The sequence below is a fragment of the Carassius auratus genome, chromosome 43 (assembly GCF_003368295.1).
Source record: "Carassius auratus strain Wakin chromosome 43, ASM336829v1, whole genome shotgun sequence".
In the NCBI taxonomy this organism is placed as follows: domain Eukaryota; kingdom Metazoa; phylum Chordata; class Actinopteri; order Cypriniformes; family Cyprinidae; genus Carassius; species Carassius auratus.
In genome coordinates this window covers 13,291,807-13,314,664 of record NC_039285.1, presented here as the reverse complement: position 1 = coordinate 13,314,664, position 22,858 = coordinate 13,291,807, and the positions used below count along the sequence as shown (strand labels likewise).

General features: G+C 39.1%; 1 protein-coding gene across 1 annotated transcript in view; it reads left to right on the top strand.

The window, feature by feature from the left end:
- LOC113061746 (kin of IRRE-like protein 3) overlaps positions 1-22,858 on the top strand; it is a 233,924-nt gene that overhangs the window by 63,217 nt on the left and 147,849 nt on the right. The window lies entirely within an intron of this gene.

Sequence of the window (22,858 nt, the reverse complement as noted above, 5' to 3'; positions counted from 1 at the left end):
CCAGAAACATGTGTTCTGTGTCAGCCCGGTGTGTCCCGTTAAGTCATTCCCCAAGCAGTTTTGCAGACAATGCCAACACCTGACAATAGTGAAAAGCCCCCTAATGTTTCATGTTGAAAGTGATGTTAGGTTGATTGCTCTGGGATAAGAGTGTGTGCAACTGTTGTGGAACAGACTGAGAGATGAGAAGCGGCCGAGACAGGTGAGAATGGCTCTGTGGGTTGGAAGGGTCAGATTGTTTACATGTTCTTCTCGATACTCCCATGAGGCTTTGCGGTGAGACCCAGCTGAGTGTTCCATTAGCACAGGGCCACACTGTGACGTGGGAGCGCTGATACAAATAACACTTATTAATCAGGATAGAGCACACACTTTGTCCTTGAAATAGGTCTTGCTCTCTCGTTCTTGGTTTCTCTACCTTTTTTATCTTCCCTCACTGTATGTCTACGTAATCTGGTGCAATTTTTCATCCAGGTAATTCACCACCTGTCTTCCCTTCAATACTCCCCGCCACCTCTTCTATCACACACACACTTACTCAGGTACATGTTCCACTTTCCCTATTGCTTTGACCTCTTGCCTTTTACTTCTGTACACCATTAGAGGAACTATAACTTCAATCATTACCAGTGTGGGCGAATGGGCTGCCCTGATTTTGTACCAAGTTTGCCTCCAGCCAATCAGTGGCAAAAAGCATGTAATGGAACAAAAGAGTGTATCACTGAAATCTAGTTGCTCAAAGTCAACATGAAACCAAGGTGGAACCTGTTTATTTTTTATTTTTATTTTTTTTTATGTACATGGCTTATTGTGTTTGACTGAATGGGTTTCAGTTCCCTGTAATCACCTGTTGCATCCATTTAACAATTAATGTTAAAATCTGATTTAATCACACATTAAATGCATCATCAGTCTGTTAGTTTAATCCTCACCACAAAACTTGATCTTTCAAGGTCTTGCTATTTAATATTGTAAGTTCCTCATGTTAAATGTCCCAAAAAGTTGACCATAGTCCAATCAAACTCTAAAATGGAATTTGTCAATTTTACAGTGTACTGACTAAATTATCAATTACGGTATTTCACAATTGTTCTAAAGGAGACAAGAAATCTAAATTATGTCTGGTATTGAAACAAACAGATCATAATCCAGTCTAATTCTTAAGTATAAAATCCCTCCCCCTCTCATTTATTTTTTCATTACTTACAAAAGTGTTTCATTTAAAATAAATGGGGCGAAAAAAAAATAGTTGCAAGCATTATTTTAAATGAACTCTAGCATTATGTCATCCAACTTTCATCAACTTCCTACCTCTGCACTGTTTCTGTTTCTCAGCAATCTGATGATTTATACTTAGGATCTAGGGGGCCAGAGGGATCAGCAGGGAGTGTGCCAGAAGAGCTAGCGATAGCAGCTAATTAGCAGCAGCTGCTGATGGGAGCGTGGTGTGGATGCTGCCAGAGGAGGCTTGACAAAATTGTTATCAAACGTAATTAGAGGAAGACAGGCAGGTTTTTCTGAAACAAAGAACCCCAAGCTAGCTCTGAAAATAGTGTATGTGTGAATGTGTGCATACACACATATGGAGAGCTTAAAGTGTATGGTGTGCATGTATATTAACAAGTTTGTATTTTGTACTTTTTCTTTTTTTTTAGTATCTGCTGAATTTCTCTTAAATGGGGTCTTTTTAGAATATATATAACCAAGGCATTATAACAATTTAAGTACAAGGCAAACATTCTGCAATCAAGTCTGATGATATACGTTGACTTGGCATTAACTTAGTTCTACAGTGTATTTTTTTTTTTTTTCTTATTTTTATGTTAACTGCAATTGGTAAATTTAGAATTATGAAGGAAAACAAAACAAAACAAAAATTAGCTTTAACCCTATTTGGATAGGATTAGTATTACCTGGTGACCTCCAGTCATTTGTAAAATTGCGGAGGTTGTCTGTGATTTTGATCCCGTGCGACTCAAAAAAAAAAATTCCCCCGAAAATGACCTACCATTTTTCACTGAACACCAAGGTCCTGTGATAATATTAGTCCCTTGCGAATCGGAATCTCTGTGATATGGCCAGTGTTTGGCAGGTAGCATATAATTTTTTGAGGTTTTTGTTTCTTGTGTACATTTTTATCCATCTTTCCAGAAGAATAAAGCTGCGTTGTTGTGTTTGATAGTATTTTGGGTGCTGTCATATCGCTACACCATAGAATTTGCAGGAAGAGAAAGCTGAAAAGGTTGTGAGGTTAATGTATTACAAATAAATCAAGCATAAAGCTTGAGATATTATTTTAACCTGGTGAAATGTAAATGACACAGCACACAAGGCTATATTAGTTTCTTTTTTTTTCTTTTTTTTCATCTAACCGGACCATAGGAGGGGAGTCTTGACAATCCGGGTATCTGGCAGATAAGTCAGTAAATTCGAGTAAAATCACAGGCTTCGCTTATCCCATACGAATTCACGACACGAAATTCAGATGTGGGGTGGGGGGTCATTTCAAAATCACACAAGGTCCCAAGATAATACTAATCCCATGCGAATAGGGCTTTTGACAACAAAAAGCTGCACCAGTGGCAATATGCCAGCTTTTGTTTCACACCTGCATCATTTCCAGTGTATGGGAACTGGTTGTCAGACCGCTGCTGCTGTACACTATGTGGACAAATATTTACACAGACGAAACATAAACTAGCTACTGTAACAATTTCTGGAAGAGTAGATGACTAGTACAGTGTAGTATTCTTGCAAGTTCTAGTTTTGTGCAGTTGGCATTAAACTATTTCAGACATGCCCGCAAAACACACACACTCGCATGGATTAGTAGATGGCTGAATATAAAGGAAGGCCTGGTCATTAGCCAGCCATACATTTATGACCATTGGTAAAACTCTCTAAAGCTTTCTATTCTCTCTTTAACACTGCTTTGCAGTTACAAAGAGTAGTCAGACTGTAATGGTGGAGAAAGCGTTAATGGTGAGAGGAACAGGAAGGCACAGCAAGGAGTTGACCAACTGCTCTGCATGTTTCTCACTGAAGCCCCTTATAAAAAGCTTCTCAAAAAATCTTGCTATCTTGACAACCCTAAAACAGGGCCGGAAGTTTTCAGAAGGGATGCAAATTATGGTTTATAGCTGTTACACTGGCTAACTCCAACACTGATAGCCAGGTTTGAGTTTGGTTCCTTTCCCCATGCATGTCTAGCATCTGTGCACGTCATTGGAATAGGCACACATATGTCTGCTTTGGTGTGGACCACATGAGTGTGACCATGTGTTCACATCCATGTGAATGTCGGTGTGAGTATTTAAGTGTTTACGGGAGCTTGTGCATCCCAGGTGAGATGCTGGCTGCTGTTGCCGCCCTGTGAGACTGGGTGGGTGCTGCTGGGTCTGGCAGAGGCAGGAGAGTAGCAGCAGATGTGAATTGTCAAGTCTTGTGTTTGGTTCATTAGCTGCTCTTCCATTTGCACCAAACACAGCTGTCACTTGGCCCACAGAGCAGGGGTGTGCAGTTGTGTGTCTGTGTATGCATGCTAAAAGAAAAAAAAAAAACAGAATAATTAGTTTGCACCATTGGACACACAACCACGCTATTGAATTATTCTAAACACACATTGCTGGCACTGTTCAATAAACTGTCTTATCGCATCATCATGTGAACTGGTCCATATCTTGAACGACAGATCTCTACAGTACTAGAATTAAACACGGATGAGCATTGTGTATATGTTGCAATAAAATATAAACTCTTTGAATGGAGACCTTTGGTTCTCCATTGTCTTTAAGTGATTAAAACTGTTTAAGAGCAGGAGAGAGAAAGAGACAGCAAAAAAAAAAAACAAAAAAAAAAAAAAACAACCCTGGGGCCGGCGCAAACTCACTGGCATAAGAATGGAAGTTTGCACTCTAGTGTTGTTAATGAAATCCCTCCTGCCTAATTATGTGAAAAGCACAATATGTTTGGGATGTGCTCAGCGCAGCTCCTGACAGGCACTAAAGAGCCATCGACAGATAGAGAGCGACAGAGTAAGCACGCAGAGAGGAAGAAAGCAAAAGTGTAATAGAGAGAAAAAAGAGTGGGAGGGAAAATAAGTTATCAGACCATTAAAAAAAAAACATTCTGATACTACACACACGTCTTAATGAGACTGTTGCAGTAGAACATAGCTATCCACTCCAGAAGAGGTAGGTCAGTCAGAGCTATACACTTCACACACACAACTAATTCATCTACCTCTAATTACCTTCTCCTAAATGACTCTTTGAACCTCTTACAAGAGGGTAGGGAAGGTAAGGTTATCCCAGCTACTCTAAAACCCACAGAACTCATATTATCATGTACTTTATACTATGAAAACCAAACCTATTTTACATTCAGAGGTGAATGCATACTGCCTTCTTTAATGGCCTTGTATCTTTGTCGTGCATACACAGGGTGATCTAACCCATGAAAAATACCCAGTCAAAGACAGAGACAACGAGTAGATAAGATGAAGAGATAGATTGGAGAATAAAAAAAAAGCAGAGAGAAAGGTAGATAATTTGGGAACTACTGTACACAGAACTGATGGAGGCCTCTTTAAATGACAATATCTAGCTCACACAAAACACTCAACGTTGCTCTTGCACTAATGGTTTTCATATTAAGAAGTAATCTGGAATTAATTTAAAAAGTTATTACCACTGTGTCTGATAGGGGAACAACGTCCACGGAATCACGTCGGGGACACCAATACAATAATGTTTACCTGTGATAAGACAGTCCCTGACTATATGAAGAAAGACAGACAAGCAAAGAAATATTATGAGTTGCATGATATAGCATTCCGGAACAGGGTGAAGAGAAAGGGGGCTAGCAGTGCCAATCGTTGGCACTGGGGCTGGTGCCAGTGTCAGCTCCTGCCAATCGCTTCTCGGTGGCCCTGTGAGGAAAACTCATTGTGCTTCTTTATGGTTACATTTGTTTACCAGTTTTTTGTTTTTTTTTGGCAAGGCTGTCATCACCACATAATTGTGTATACAAAAATTGTCATTGTCATCATCCCAGGTCAGTGTCATTCTGTAAAGAGAAAGAGTGAGAAATGCGAGGTGCAAGAAGAATGAAAATGGATGAATCAAAAGACACACAGTAGACGGGAGCAGGGAAGAAAAGCAATTGTATTTCACTCTTTTAAATTACACACCTTGCTGAGCTGATGTGGGAGTGTGTCGCGCCGGGGGCAGGTGCTTGGCCACGGACTGAAAGAAGGTGCCATGCTTTGTGCTGGCTGCCAGTGAATCTGTTAATTAAGCATGCTAATGGATGTAATTGCAGCCATTCGTGAACCCAGAAGCTGAATTAAATCCTAGGTTCATTGTTGGTGGCAGAGTTCGGGCTGACTCAAAGAGGAGATCCCCCGTGTGTATGGTGTGAGAGGGGTGTGATGTGAGTCACGGAGGGAACAGCAGAAAAAGAAACTGGGACGAGGGAGAGCAGGTAGCAGACTGACTAAAATGCGTCTCTCTTCAGGTGCACAGCAGCTGCTCTCAGGCAGATACCCAGCTGTGTAACAGTATCCCGGCCCTGCCAAATCGGTTAGGACTGAGTACTGTGCTAAATCAAGAGCTTGGTTACAATACAAGTACCCTCAAATGCTAAAAATGTTAACCATAAACTAATAATTTTCCACCGCAATACAAAATAGATATCACAATATAGTAATTATTTCTATAATTTGTCTGGTCTCTGTAAGAAGAGGGTACTGATTGTAACAAAAGCCATATCATATATTTTTCAACATTGCTGCCTTAATTAAGAAATGCAGATTAAATTTGAGAAACGTTGAACTCATGACAGACTTTTCAATATTCACCTAGAACAAAACCAACTAAACTTGATGAAAATGTCATAACTCCACCTTCTATTCAAACATACTGTAATTACATCCAACGTATGTGGGATAAATTATACCTTTGTTAAATATCGCTATAGTGTCAAAGCCCACCACTAAACCACTCTGAATGTTAAAATATAAAGGCATTACGAACATACCAGTATGACTATGCAAATACATTTGACTTAAGTATTATTTGCCTAGCTAAGGATGCTGGAGAGTGACAGCCTTGTTGTGGTGAATGATTCCTAGCAAGGGCCTGTTCATGTAAGCACAATAGCTTATCCATCAAGAGCAGTCCTCCTTGAGTTGATCCTTGTGCTTAAAAACCACTCCGTGAGGTGAGATCTGAAACCTTTTTTTTATTGAATTTTTTTTTCTCTCGATCTACTCAGTGCCAGATAAAATGTTATCCATGGTACAGTACAACCAACCGATTTGATTTATTCCTCCGTAGCACTGCTTTGATTTGTACAATGAACCCCTGTATCTGGTCTGGCTATTGACTCATCCCTTATTTTCCGGCCATCTTCACAATCTAAGCTTATCATTTTCGGTTCATATAATTCCACTCATTTGTCTTGACTGCTTACTTGAGAACTAATCTATAACGGGCTGTAGCCTGGATTGAATTAATGAAGTATGCATTATGATAATGTCGCTATGGCAGGTGCAAAGGTGTGCACTCCCACTGAAAATACTGTATATGTCAGACAGTCTTTGTGAAACCTATTGCCACTGGGGCCCGGCATCAATGTTTTCTGATATTAGCACTTCCATTAGCTAATGCATGGTTGAAGGAGCATTTAAAATGTTCAAATAAAAGACTACGTTAAAGAGAAGTGATCATTATCAGGTCTTGAGGTTCACTGGTATGTTGTTGTTTGCTAATGATAGCTTTCATGTTTCAATTCCAATATTATGCACATATTTATTAACGGATCACAGACTCAAAAAATGGAGACTAGTGTGCAGTATGTTGCCCATGACCTTCGAAGATTTCATATTGTCAGAGAATTACTCAGTTAGCTTGTACGGCTAATGATACTCCTTCATTCCATTATAGAAAGCACTCAAGGTTTCCCTTGCATGCTTTCTCTCACAAAAGCACAACCGTAGAGATCAGCAAGATATGTAGCAGGAGCCTGGTGACATATGATGTGTTTTATTGTGTTGTCCCTCCTCCTGCAGTGTATAAACACCTCAGCCCTGTGAAGTAGCCAAGGGGGAATTAGCCATCGACCTCGTAAATAACTTTCTCACCTCTAGTCAATAAGTAATTTCACGTTACTCCACTATCGAACACAGTAATCACTGTGAAAAGTGACTGGAAAGGAGAACGCGTCTCTGGTTTTGTGGTGTGGTATGCTTTCACTGACTACACACAAACACATGCTGTGTGTTATGTTGTTAAGAAAGGAGACCTAATCTTGTTGATCTGTGCCATTGGCTGAGAATCGGACAGGTGTGTGCGTGTGTGTTTGTGTATGTGGTGCTTTTGATAAAGATGTCAGATGTAGCTGATTAGCTAACCTTTAGCAAGCTCTTCCTTAAACTCGGAGACAGAGCGAGAGAAGAGGAGATAGGTCAAACTGCAGTCGGAAGTCAGTGTCAGTTCCAAGCCAACAAACAGGAAAGGTGGTGCCCCTGTGACCAGCATCCTCGACAGAAGATAAATTCAGATTAATTACTAGTGCATCGTAGCAAAGGCAACCCTCGGTGGTCGTACGGCTCATGTGCCAGGTGTAATATATGATTTTCATTTTTCTTCTGTATGAGTTTCATTCATCATGTCCTTACAGATCTGTAAATAAACTCGGCATGTGTGTCTTAAATGTGTAGAATGCAGAGTGGGTTTTAAATTACAGGGTTTTGGCAGCTTGTCATCTTGCAATGGTGTGCACTTGAACAAGCCATATAAAAGAATCATGACTTTTCTAACAGTTTTCTCTTTAAGATCAGAATCTAATATTGAGCTGGAAATTGCTTTTCTAAAGCCTTTCTGACACTAGAAGAAAAAGAGCAATCAAGAACATATATTTTACAGTAGGTGGACACTGTGGGAATGCAGTGCATTAATCTGATCTGTAGGATGCTGCTTTGCCACAGCTCACTGAGCTTCTGAACTGTACAATAAAACTGTACTTCCTGTAAAGTGGGCATACATGAAATAATGATTCTGAGATGTTCAACACTTCCTCTTAGCAATACACGTGGCAGCTCTATCCTCAAAATAATTTGTCCCTGGTGCATGCCCATAGATCTGTCATTCTCTCCTACAGCACTCATCATACCATATCTTCTTCCTATCTGAGCTTCTAAGGTGCCCTGACAATATCTGAGGCTAAAGTAAAAGGAGAGGTGGGATCGAATTTCGCTCTGTCTTCCAGTAAGCCTCTTGAGACCTCAGCTGGAATTGATGAGCATTTCACGACTGTCACTAGGCACTAAGCTGCTGTCCAGGGGTCTCAGGAATGAGAGTTTGAAAGTGAAGATCACAAAATCTTACTACCTATTTTCACATGTTTACCTTTACAGACAAATCCCCTTGGTAATTTAGTGCAATGTGCAGAGGACAAAAGGAAGTTGTCCTCCATTTGTGGCTATACTATTCGACTGTTTCTGGAGGGCTATTGTACCAGAGAGTTGAAACCTGTTTCTACACACCTGCATTCAATTCCCAAGCCCTTCTGAAGAACACAGAGGTCTATAATACTTGGAGAAAACAACCTGTTAGTCTTTCAACTACTTTTATTGGCTCAGCATATTATAACAAGAAAGTTGTTGCTGTTTAAATTGAGTGGCTTCTGATTTGCAATGAATATGTACAGTAATATGATTATTAATTATAAGAAAAAAAAGAAAAAGAAAAAATGTTGTTTTTGAAGTGCTAATTTCTATTCATATATAATACATGTTAACATATTATTGATTTACTCATAATCACATTCCGTAAAGCTCACATATTTTGCCTTCGTCGGTTATAGATTTCTACTTTTTGCACATCTTAAATAATTTATTAATAATTAATAAATCTAAAGCGTAAACTATTCGTCATTTATGAATATTTATAAATATTTATGGGCATTGGACTTTTAGCTTCTGTAACAATGTTTTCGTAAAAGGTGGCTAGTTAAGTTCAGCTAGACTTGCTAAATTCATAACCCATTGTAATTTGGGTGCAAAAATGTTTTCATTGCCTCAACACTTATGTTAGTATGCTACTGTATATCATTTAGTTCGGTTGAATCGTACCAGAGTTTGTTTCCCCCTTTAGTGCGGTTCGATTGGGCAGGTGAGAAAGCATGTCAGAGTTAAGAAGAATAAATGCACGCCTCCGCTTGAAGTTACGAGCGATTCCTGCTTGCCATTTGCAGTGCATTAGAACGTTGTTTTCAAGCCGCATTCGCGCTTCATTATAAAAATATATTTTTTGCATATTGTGGTGTATACAAACAATGTAATAGATAATGGCGACGGACAAAACCAGCCCACGCAGTCATGTTGCCGTGGAGTCGTGTTGTTTCCGTGTTGTTTGCTGGCTTTTCCTCTTACGTTGGAATTTTCCCGCACGTAAATTTTGACCAATCGAAAAGCAGTTTAGGAAATACGTCATGACCAATGAGTGATGTAGATGTTGTCATGTGACTGAATTTTGGTTCGTTTCAACTGGTACGGACCAAAGCAATCAGTGTGGTGTGAAAAGGAACCAAAAAAGCTGAAAAATGCTACAATGTATAATTGTTTGCCCTTGGTTTGGACCAAATGAATCGAACTAGAGATGTGAAAGCACCCTTAAAGAAACTGACCCCTGTACATTTCTGACCCCTCAACCAACCCTTAAACCTACCCAAACCACCAGGTTTCTCCAACAACACAGTACATCCAATTTGTTAATTTACTGTATTAAAAACTGTATGTTGCTTTTTTCATACTACGCTTCATGGAAGTTCCCGTATTCAGTTGGAGGGAAGCTCTCCAACTGTCAGCAACAGCAAATCTGTGATAAATGTGAGGCTATGCTATCTTTCGTCCTGCTTGATGTTTCTCTCTCACTCGTCCTTTTGTCTCTCAGTAATGATGGAGAACCAGTATTGATGAGAAGCGATAACAATCCACTCTGGGACTGAACAAACATGCCGGCACATCCGATGCCATCAACAGCTCTCTCACATGCGTAACTCACCATTAATGCTAACGCTCACGCCTACGCATGAACACACTCTCGCACAAACATATGTACAAGAGCACTGTTTCCAGAGACATATTAAAAACGATCCTCCGCACTGATCCCTGCTTCCCACAGAATGGTGCTCAGGGGGGAATGTTTTTAAGCAACATGGAATAAGATAGCAATGGAGGAAGTGAAAGAAAGTGTGAGTGAGAAATAGAGAACACACAAAGGGAGACTACTTGAAAGCCCATTAGAGAAGGAAAAACACTAAAGGCTAGGAATAGCAGAGAGGTTCCATTTTAGCCCGCTGCTCCTCGCGGCCTGCTCATTAAGGGCCCTGCGGGCAAAGGGTTTCGCAGACAAGCATCTGACAAGGTGAAAAGAGCCAGGCCTCCGCTACACAGCGGCAGGCCCTTCAAAAGTGAAGGCAGAAGCCATTAGTCTTCCCACAGCCCTGGCTGTGAAGTGAGCCTAACTGAAGCTGAAAGGCCCGTCACACTTTGAAACCTAAGCCACAAGCACAGGTGGTCACAACAAGCCATCTGCTTTTGATAGTTCAGAGACAGAGGCCTATCACAGCGTACGGGTGTTTTGTCCTTAAAACGGGTGACTGTCCAATCTGTTGCTATTTGCCTGTATACACATTCCTTCCTCCCTCTCTCTCTTAGCCTTGTGGAAGCTCATTTGTCAAGAAAGCCTTGCTTGCAAATGAAACCTGGCAGCCTTTCATTGTGATAGATGTGTGAACGCAGGACAGTTGTGTGTGTGTGTGTGTGTGTGTGTGTGTGTGTCGGCAGGCATCCTGCTTTCATAAAGCATGTTACCGTGATGAATACTGTGGTAAAATCATTGACCTCTTGGAGCACTGCGTGTATTATCTATGTAAGCAGCACACCTTCACAAAGACAAAAAGGGAACTTTAAAAGGCAACAGAAATATGATGACACCAATGTTCAGTAATTATTTAGGTGTAGGTTGTTTATGGCTACCAAGAATGTCTTTATCAGTGTTTACATGTGGCTTATGCAATGAGAATATAGAGATGTTTTATGATAAGGGTCATTGTACCAGTGGATGTGGATAGATTTATACTGAGATACTGCTGTTAATGTCATTCTTCATTTTTGTTTCATCAGTATTATTGTTCAACTTGCAGAATAGAAATGTTTGCTCATGGCCATTGAACGAGCAAAAGGTAGAGTTTGAGAGTTAGAAAAAAAAAGGAAAGGTGATGGCATCTGCTTTGAAGCCAACACAAATGGTATTTTTTGCCAGCAGAAACTCCATCAGGCAGTCTGTGTGACAGATGTTGCACTCCCAGAATACCTTTGGCTCATTAGTGCACCACAAACAGAAACCATGCAAGAGATAACCTGCTTCTTATCGCTGCCCACAACACTGGCCTGTTCATGGCGGGAGTGTGTGTGAATGTGTGTGGCAAAATAAAATGTATAAAATAATAAAATGGACGAGAGACATGAAAAACAGAAAGAGAGAGAGAGAGAGAGAGAGAGAGAGAGAGAGAGAGAGAGAGATTTAAAATGTATGTAGTCAATGAGTGCTTACTCATGCAAAGGACACCACTGTGAAAACTAAGGAGTTGTGGGGAGTTAGCAGGGCACAGCGAAGTGGTTTATAAGATTCTGACTGCTTTAAGTGCAACACTATGTAATTGTTTCTTACTGGCTTAAAGGTCTATTTGATATTGTGGTCCTTCGATTTGTTCAGGGCCCTCCTTCAATTTCATGATATAATGTGTATAATATCCACAGACTTATGAAATAGTAACTCTGAGTGCTTAGTAAAGAAACAGCATACGTCTCCTCAGCAAGCACACAGTTTGAGGTGTCATATGTCTGTAGCATAAAGGGTGCAGAAAGGGTTATGGTAAGTTTAGTACTCCCTAATAACAACCTAATCCTAGAAGCAGTAAATATGCTAAATGTTGAAGCATACATTGTTTTTCTTTTGAAATGCTACACTGAGTAAATGTGCAAAGGGTTGGATTCTGAATGTAAGATATGGCTGGCAAATCCCCTCTGAAAACAGCTGTTAAACTGAAGGCTCCCAAGGGTTACCGGAGAATAGGTGCAAAAATACAGAAAGGATTTCTGCAGAGTAACAAAAAAAAAAAAAAAAAAAAAAAAAAAAACAACCATAACAGCCCTAAACTAATTTACCATACACAAAAACCATGTTAACATCCCTCAACGAATTGATGCTTGACGGGCAGAATAACTGCACTCAGCTACTGGAGTGAGGAGATATAAGAGGTCGATTTATACCTTTCGTTTGAATAGACTGAGCTCAGCACAGAACACACTATAACCTTAATACATAGATTGCACAATCATAATCATGGTGTATGCCATGCATACTTGAGGTGAATTGTGTCTTAGAAATTTTTTTTTATACATTTTTTTTTTTGCCCATGACTTTACTTGCGCATGCATTTCATCAAATACGTGCAAAACAAAGAAAGTACAATCATGAATAAAGCCCGTTTCGTGTTTTTATTCAGCTGAAATTTCCAATTAGTGGACTGAAAACAGGTTTAACGCATTCCATTGTGCAGCACTGTCAGTGCCATGACTGCAGCCTTCAGAAAATATCCACAATGGCGTCCACATCAATCTCTTTTGTCGATTAGTCTTTATTTTATGTTTCTTTCTTTGCTTTTTCTTTTTTCTTTTTTTTATATACAAGTTTTATTGACTGAAAGGAGTTGAGTGACACAAGGGGCAAATCATGCCTTCAACAATAGAGAAAGATTCCTCATCACATACAGATCAGCATTGAGTCACCAATCATCATTTTTAGATGCCGTTTCTGACAGGATACTGTGCTTACCTGCGGGTATGCTGAGCTGAAATGTAAATGTGTAGACAGCAAGTTCTGCACAACATTTGACTACTGCAAGCCATGTTTTTACTGGTAACACAACCTATGACTGAGACAAAGAAAGAAAGTTTGTGAAAGAACAGAAACTAAACTTAAACTACAGCAGAAATGTGCATTATGCTATAAAGGAAAATTGCAGGAAAAAAAAAAAACAACTTTAATGTTATATTTATAAATAATGCTTGATAGTTTCATTCGTCTTCGAAGCTTGACTTCTTACTATCCGTGTTGGAATAATAATAATAATAATAATAATAATAATAATAATAATAATAATAATAATAATAATAATAATAAAAGAGCCTAATTAGACCCAAATGGGCATATGATCAACACAATAATAATGTAACCTCCAAATAAAACATTAAAAAAAAACCATCACCATAATAAATTCCATCAAATAAAACAATAAATGTCTGTAAAGCATTAAAAAAGCACACGTTAAGTTACAGTCAAGTTGATCCTTAAACCAAACTCTTGAATATATTCAACAGATTCAGTGCTATGAACTTTTAAAATCGGTGGCAACATAAAAAAAAAAAGAAAAAAAAATGCACTAACAACCTATCCAAATACAAAACAAAATAAAAAACTAGTGGGACTTTGAAAGCTCTAATAACCCGCTCTGATAACCCCCCATCAGTCCCCGCAGACGCCAGACATGCACCTTTCCTGAAGTAACACCACCTCCACGGCAGCCCTGGGGGGTTAATAACTGCCGGTGTGATGATGACTGCCTACATTTCCACTTGTGAAGCGAGAATGCCTATTAAGACAAATTGTGCCAGGAAATAAACAAACCCTAACTGGCTGTCGAGGAAGGATCGCTCTGATTACATCTACAGAGTGGGTTGCACATGAAGGGTTTTGAAAGTACAGACCACAGCTAGGCTGCCCTCTCTCTTTACACACTTATCCATCAAAACGACAAATGCTAGATTAGTACACAGCATAATAACAAATCAGACTGAAAAAAAATAGAGTTTCGAGAGCTTGGACACATTTCCTTCATAGCATGCCTCTTTTCTGTTCTCTGGCCAAGGGGCATTTTATAAATATAGTTGATGAGAGCCATTAACTGGAGCCCACAGGGCTTCAGTGGCCCCGAACTGATCGCTTTCAACACACTGAGAGGGATTTTCTGATAAGAGTGATGTTGTGTGAAGAGCAGATTACGTAAGTATCCATGTTTTATGGAGTGGTGCTGCCCTAGTTGTTCCTATGGTAATTGAAAATGGTATCAGGAATCATACCTATTCTTTGTGAGTCACTTTCATTTACCCAGAGGGGAAGAAAAGGGTCTGTGCAGCAAAACTACACTTGTGTATATTGAGGTTGTGACACTGAAATGGAACCTGCGATAGAAAAGCCCAAACACGGTAAATCATAAAGACTTCAGAACATCGAGCATTCTCCTCAACGCCTCAGGGTTTTATGGGACTGGGACAAATGAAGATCGACTCAATCCATACACGCTGATCTGTGATATAGGGGACTGGGATACTTCAGCATGCTTGGAATTATGGTTTGTGCATTGGTGCATTGCGTTTGTCAGCAAGTCACTTCATGAAAACAGGAAGTAAATTTCTCTTGGTGAAACTGTCTTTGCATGCTAATATACATGCAGTAGAATAGCAAAAAGGTTCACGTAGAATATTATCAGTGAACCTCGGTGGAGCTGTGGTCATCTGAGATGGCATGAGTTCAAAAGAAGCATTCATGTACAAGCCGAAATTCCTAAAAACATTATTGAAACCAACCAAGTATTTTCCAGTGCCTGACTGAAACTTTAAAAGACTGTATTTTCACTGTTTACGAGAGTGAAATCAGCACAAATGTGTCAATGGAGTTTTCATATCTTAGGAACACAAATATATTTATTTGAGCAGCAAACCCCAATAAAGCTGCAAGGCACTGACTAGTCGACTAGTAAAAATTAGGGGTGGCACGGTTCACTGAAAACAAAAAAAGAGCCGCTCGGTTCACCATACATTATTCGGCATGCGCTTGGATCGCGGTTCAACTTACATCTGACAAAGCATCTGTAATATGTAAAACATAAAACTGGGTTCAGTTAACATACAGTATGTTTCTGTTGATGGATGCGCATTCTTCCTTCCCAGACATTACAACAATAGTGAGAAAAAAAATAAAAAAACCTTGGACAATTGGACAATTCTCTTTTGTTCTACGTGAATGCCTTATGCTGGATTTTGAGCAGACATTTATGACGTCATCACCTGGTTGCTGAGAGCGCGCTCACAGATGAGACCTGAACAGCACACCTTGATATATGTGTTTAAACTAAACTCATTTAAACATATAAGAGACAGAGGACACGAGGTCATGCAAGCAGTGAGAAGATTTGTGCGTGTGCTCATCTGAAGCATGCCAAGACACGCCTCAGAAAGCGCAGAAATATTATGTTTCAATGGACAAATTCAGACAAAAATTATGTAAAAATGCCCGTTTTGGTAAGTATACTTCAGCAGACATAGCCGGCTGAACGCAGGCCTACTGTATCAGTGTATTCTCTTAAAGTGACAGTTTTTATATTAATCGAACAGCAACAACAAAGAAATCACTCACTGCACTTGATTAAAAAGCTTTTGTAACTTTAATAAAGAACAATATTTAATTTATACAGTCAAATATGCAATGCTGTTTTACATGTGTTTTACGTTATTCAATTTATGTACCTGAAAACTAATGACCTCCCTAAAAAAAAAAAAAAAAGTGTATTTTTTTTTGTTTTGTTTCTTTACTCTATTGTCTTTATTTGTGCTGTTGCTCGTAGTTGGATAGAAAATTCTTTATTTCATTTATTTTTTATTAGAAAACGTTTTTTCCATAGACATAGCACATACCGAACTTTACCAAAACCGTGACTCTGAAACCGTGAAACAAACCGAACGGTGAAAAAGTTGAACCATGCCACCCCTAGTAAAAATAGTGTAATAAGCTAACAAATCCTTGGTCTAACATGTTGTTTCGTCAAATTATCATAAGCTGCATCCTAATCACAACTCAGAGAGACATAAAGTGTTACTCTAAATTATTGAGTGTGTCACACCTGATCAAGAGAAGGGATTAAACGCTGCCTGTTGCTTTTGAATTGTGTTTTTGCCTCATCTCTAAACCAGAATGAGAGAGCACGTTTGACAAAGACAGACAGAAATGCATTTGTCCCAGAGATGAAGGGTCCTTGAGTCTCCCTGAAAGCACTGAAGGAGGAATGAGAGACAAAAACAAAAATGATGTTTATACATGCCTTCTGAATACTTGGTAAAAAATCCATGAACAGATTCTGATGAATTGAGACTTTTTACAACGTACAAACAAATGAAGCACACTGTCTGAGCAGTGATGCCTAAATAAAGGTTATTTCATGTCTGCTCCTTGTGTCTGTTTCAAAATAGATGAGGTGAAATCTGTTGTGGTGTCATACGGGAGAACATGTTCCTGCTTTCTCCCCAACATCCCTTCCTCCTTCGGCAATGGCAGCTTGTGAGTAAAGCAGAGGATAGCATGTGGTGTTGTGCTTGTGGCTGTAGCATTATTACCCAGGGTGCCACAGCACAAGGATTAATCACTTTAAAGCTCTGCTAATGAGTTGAATCTTCTTAATGTGTTCTCCACCCTTAATTCCTGTCTGGATAAGTGTTGCTTTACCTCAGCTGTGCTCACACATTAGCGTACTGTCTCAGTTTGACTTCTGTCTAAAACATTTCCTTCTTCAATTATGAAGCTTTAATCTGCAGGAGTAAAACTTACCTTGAAAAGTGCGGTTATCAAATTTAGTGGTTTGGCTGAACGGGTCAAGGCTACGCTGGTTGCATGGCCCAGTTAGTGTCCGTTGTTATATGTTGCAGATTCACCATCTGGAGAAGAGAGAGAAAAAAAAAAAAAAGTAGGTATTTTTATTCATTGAGTACTGCAGGGATGATGTATTTTTGTAGGCCAAGATCCAATCAGTAGTTAGCATTTTAGCACTTCTGCTACCCTCTTCCTAAGGTCTAAGGGTTTTTTGAATGGGCTTTTGGTGAAATTCTTGAATCTCTTACATGCAAAACAAACTCTGTTGTTGACTTATGAAATCGTAAAGTCTATTAAATGCTCCTGGTCATTTTATGCACAATTCATGGCATGTCATACTTGATGACATGCTGGGAAGATCTACATTAGTATCTCAACTCTGTGCTCGTTAAACCGTATAGTGTGTCTAATGCTTGTAATATTTGGTTACTATTGATTGACAGACAGTTGTGAAGTATTCTGATGAAACAACCTTTTAGTATCTTAAATTAACTAGTATTTGTTGTTCTCAGTCTAGGGTTGTCAAAAATGTAGGTGCAATTTCTCAAAACACCTATTTCAGTGATATCTGTCAAAGAGTAAGGGCTTTTATGCCTGATATATATATAAAAGCTTACATCACACTTAACTAACCTGAGAACAGCAGATTGGGACTCGGACGTGTCCTGAATCACAGTACAGTTCTAACAAAGTTCTTTGGGGTTCTTGATACGCCCCATTTGGGTTTGCTGAGTGGGTCTGATTGATCAGACAAAACAGACTCTGCATTCCTGCTATTTCTTTTAAGTGGCGTGTATCATTAACGTGAACAGTCTCAAAAAGCTATTTTTGTTTTCTGTCTGTTAGAGAAGAATAGCTTGCACAGCTGTAGAAGTGCTGAATTTTTCTAACTCTCATCCAGTGTAGCCTTCAGAAATATCAAACGTAGCAGGCAAACGTGCTAGCACAGACAGCAGACATATGTGCATATACCCCCCCGGCTCTCTATCTCCTCCTGGTGAATGCTCTGGGCAGCAGGCAGAGGCAGGACATAGGATTGTCAATTAGGGTCAAAAGGCGCAGTGCAGGAGGGTAGGAGCAATGGAGCATGGGTTCAGTCCAGCCACAGCACCTGATGCCTAATAATGGAAGTCGACATGGCTGTTTCTTAATTCCGCCACTCTGAGAGAGATTCCAGCACAGCAGAGGAAGGCCAGAGGGGGGATTTCTACAGCTGCAGGCTTTATCTCCCCATAAAGCTTCTTTTAACCAATTTATTACTGCTATTATCATTTTAATAATATAGGACTGTTCACTGTTCTTGACACAGAAATCCGAGGAGAATTACAGGCATTTCATCAAGACAATGACATAAAAACAAGACTCACATTGTTTACAAACCTTTGAAGACAACATGAAATTAATATGGACCTTATTTACTTCGTTATTGTCCCTTGATTCATAAATGCATTTTATTCTAAGAAAGTGCTTGTTTTCATAATCTTTCGCAAAAACATTCTCCAAATGTTTTATGGTTGAGTGAACATACACGCATTCACAGATATATAATTATTCTCTGCATTTTTCTGAATGTTTTACTTAGACATTCCTCACAGATTGACACTGCTGTTGCTTAATTTAGCACAAGCATCTGCATTTTCTGTAGGACAAGTGTGGATAACGTGTTTATACTGTCTCTCAGTCCCAGCAGCTGGAGAGCTGTGTTTGACTGGTAAATACACTCTTCTTATTGTACTCAGCACATCTCACCTTAGCAAACAGAGAAAGAAAGGCAGAGCAGAGAACACGTGCCAATTTTCGCAGTCTTATTTGTCCAGTCATGTCTGGGGGCTGTGTTTATTGAGATCCGAGCCTTTTAGTCATAAAACAGATGTTCTTTTCCAAATGGACCTGGTCAGAGAGATTTCCATCAGTCAGAGAAAGAATTTGGAGACCAAGACATTTGTAGCTGTCATGCTATTTTTATATTTCTGTCTTTGACGTCACAGCTCAGGTTAAGGTTGGGACTGTAATTGTTATTGTGGTGCCATCGGCCAATCAGAGCTGGCATGATGTCATTCTCCTGCAGGTCTGGAGATATTAGTCATATTTAGAGCTCAGATGATTGACTCAAACTGTCTGATGAGCACGATGATAGACAGACAGACAAACTCTGCTTATGTCAGTGACAGTGTGTTTGCGTGTCTTTGCTGCTGTTTTTTTTTTTCTTCCGAGTTAATTAGATGTTCAGAGCATTTCTGTTTGTTCTGAGAACTTTGACTTGGGGGAGAAGCAGGACTCCCCAGAATCTGACACAGTGTCGCTCTTATATCTGATACACAACACTGAAAAAACACACGGTAATTGGATGACAAGAACAGCGAAAGGAAAAATAAACACTATTCCATTCCAAGATGATGTTTGGGTTTACTGTGCATATTAAAAGGTAGCAGGGTAAAAGTGCACGGTAGGTATATTAATTCATATATGATAATTAAGTCACACATACTCATATTCCTTTCAGCAAAGAGCAAAGGTTCCCCCTAGCACCAATAAACATCTATGAGACTATTATGTAATAAATGTGCACATTAATTCTATGATAATCAGACAGCCATTTTCCCAAGGTTACATGCATGCACCGTCTTCTTAGCTGCTGCACTTTTCTCTGCCTCTTTTTCTCGTTCCTGTTCTATCTGCCTCTCATCTGCTTGTGCTTTTTTCAGTTAAGGCAGTTACTCGACTAATTGCTGTGGTTGATTCGCACACGTTGGGCTCTGGGGATCGGTAGCTGATTGGGTAATGGAGACAGAAAACTATGTTTCCTGTGAGTGAAATAGTGCACAGCTTCAGACAGTAAAATGGGAATTTCCAAAATTGAAAGATCCCAAAATGATTCTCCTCACATCCATAATTAATCACCTCCAATGTCTATATATGTGTTTGTGAATGTTACAAACAGTGTCCAGACAGAGTCCTGGGCCTCTGTGAGATTGGGAGTTTCTGCTGAGTGGATTAAAACATGACATCTGCAGATGCCCGGATTCTTTTTCCTTGAATCTGGTTGAACAGGAGAAAACATGCAGACAGGAAATTCTGTCAAATGAAGCCTGACTGCCAAATGCACAGCAGTCTGTTAAACTCACATCCCTCAACTGATCTGACAGTCGGCACTGTGGATTCAGAGCATTAACGATAAATAACAAGCCATGGAGCAATTAAAGAACAATGGCATTTAAAGTAATGACATGCTCTCACTCTAATTAAACACATAGTTAATTAACACTATGTCATTATCCACAGAACATTTGCATGAGTTTCAGGGGTTCAGCAGTGTGTGATATCTATTCTATCACTCCTTACAAAAAAGCACTGCATAAACCGTATGTACGCCAGTAGCATGCATATATGCATTTGGAAATTGTTTGTATTTATATTTAAATTCATATTTTATATGGAAAATACTTGAAATAATAGATTTTAGATGCCATTTAGGGTCATCTGAAATAGATTCCACAATAACAGACTATCTTTAGAATTAAAATATTCTATTGTATTGTATTGAGAAGTAGTGTGCAGAACACAGTAAGGGAGGTAATTAAAGTAGTGATTCATCCTTGATTGGTTTCGGATGTGTAATGTGTTCATGGGAATACCCCAGTGTGTGTCTGTGAGTGTAACTGGCTGACGGGATGATGGTAATGCAACAGAGCAGAGTTGGCACTCCCTTGTCCAAACACATCCATCACATCCCATCATCCTGATACTTCAACCTGCCAGCCTCCTTTTCCTGTTCTTCATAGCAGGCCACACACATATGCCACACACACCTGTATGCTATACATGAGACCTGACATGTTAGCATATGTAGTCTACTAAACCATCTGCAAATAAAGTCCATTTTGCTGTTGTTTACAATTCAGTGGGCCATAAATATCTACCACTGTGAAAGCAATTTACCTTCAGTGAAGTATGTGTGTTTTGCATGATCAATATTATCTGATCTTTTTTTTTTCCTGAAATAAAAATGATTTCTCCAAAAAAACATGGCCAAAGTCACAAGAAGTTATCGAACCTGAATCCATTGCAGCCTGAAGCCCAGATAAAAAGAGAGAAACCCAAAAGAGCTTATTTATGCTTTAGTTTGTTTTCCTTGATACGGTTTAAATCAAATAGCCAATCCACTAATGTCATTCTCATCTCTCAACACTATTTCTTAAATATATTAAACCATATTGCATGCGCTGTAAACAACCAGGGGCAAAAAAAAAAAAAAGAAAAGAAAAGAAAATGGGATTCTGGTAGAAGCCAATACATTTGCACCTTCCGAGCCCATTTGGATTTGAAATACAGTATGTAGATATGAGCCCAGGGCTCTGTTTGTGCTGCTGTAGCGTTGTGTTTACACATGCACATCCCTGTACAGACAAACTTTGTGTTTAGACATCAAATATTTAAGCAGAACTTTATGTTGGGACTTGTATTTTCCCAGTCAACAGTGAACTTAGAGAAGAAAGAGAACTTCATAATTTATGGCAGGAAATATTTTCCTCCCTGTGTCTTATAGTATTGTAGTGTATCTGTTAATCGGAAGGATTTTAATAAACTTACTCTCAAATCTCACAACCTCAGAGAAATACACACCTGACCGTCTGTGTAAATACTGCATTAGATATGGAGAAATATGCATATCTACAGAGAAATGAAAAGAACACATCATGTAATGATTTTGTTTGTGCTGAGAGTCTTGGTATTAAATTTGATCAGTCTCCACAACATATTGTTTCATTTTTGTATGAAATCACAATGTACTAAAGGAGAAACAATACTGTGTGTTGCTGTGTTTTGGTCTTTCAGACACACTTAAGTAATAAGTGGCAATAATGTAAATTCTATGTGATGAAAACATAAAAAAAGAGCTGAAATGAAAAACAAAAGGAAATTGTTTTTTTTTGTATGTGTGCAATAATAACAATAAATAACACATTTTTTCCAGCTTTGAACCTGAGGGGGGACCTACATTTGAAAGAAACACAACAATAGATCAATAGAGACTCATGCTAAGGGCTAAATGTTGCCATCCCTTGGGAAACAAGCCTAGCATCTGGGCTGGGGTGGAATAACCATTCTCCAGATCTTCTAAACAACGGGAGGGTAAAAATAGAGTATTTTAGATCCTTGCATTGAGTCTATGGCAAAGTCATCCGCAGGGAGTTTTTAATTGTGAAGATAAACACATGACTGGTTTTAGCTTAACTTTTAATGGCGCCAACCCTGTTGCTTCTCATTTCTGCAGAAACAGAAATGTCAGCTCACTGTAGGTCAGAATCTGTAGTGATAAATATAGAGATAGAGAGAACCTCAGCCAAAGACTCATTTTTCCTTAAGAGTGTGGTGACCGACTCTCTGGAAAATCTCTGTTACAGGCAAATACAGTTTTAGCTGTTACGAGTAGAGAGTTGATCGACAGAGCGGAGAGAACAATTACCTGTTGAAGAAGGACAATTATGGGGCAGATGGAGTCCGTAAACTCAGTGTTATTGGTTGTTTGTCTCTTTTTCTTGCCAAATCTCAATCACTTCAGCTTCAGCTTTAGTCCTTGTCAAGAACAGTCCTGATAGATCTTCTCTTTGTTGGCCTCTGAGGTAGGTGGAGTTTATTTGCTCTGTGATTACACGGTGTTCAAGGCACTGCGTGACAGGCTGAAATACCTGTGACAGGTTTTTATTTATTTATTTTTATTTTTTATTTTTTGTATTGTCTAGTTGGAATAGGACTTGTAAGGCGTTTAATGATTCTACTGTCTGATTCCCCTTCATGATCCCAGCACTTCAATATTTTCGGTAGCACTTTATTTTACAGTCCTGTTCCTCATGTACATACTATGTACTTATTATAGTAATTACAATAACTATGTAATAACTAGATACTAACCCTGAATCTACCCCTAAACCTAACCCTACCCCATGTAGTTACCTTGTATTACCAAAACTTTCTTAGATAAATACACTGTAAGTACACTATAAGTACATGTTAGTACACATACTGTAAAATAAAGTGCAACCATATTTTATTTAAGGATTATTTTGAAAAATAAATAAATGTAA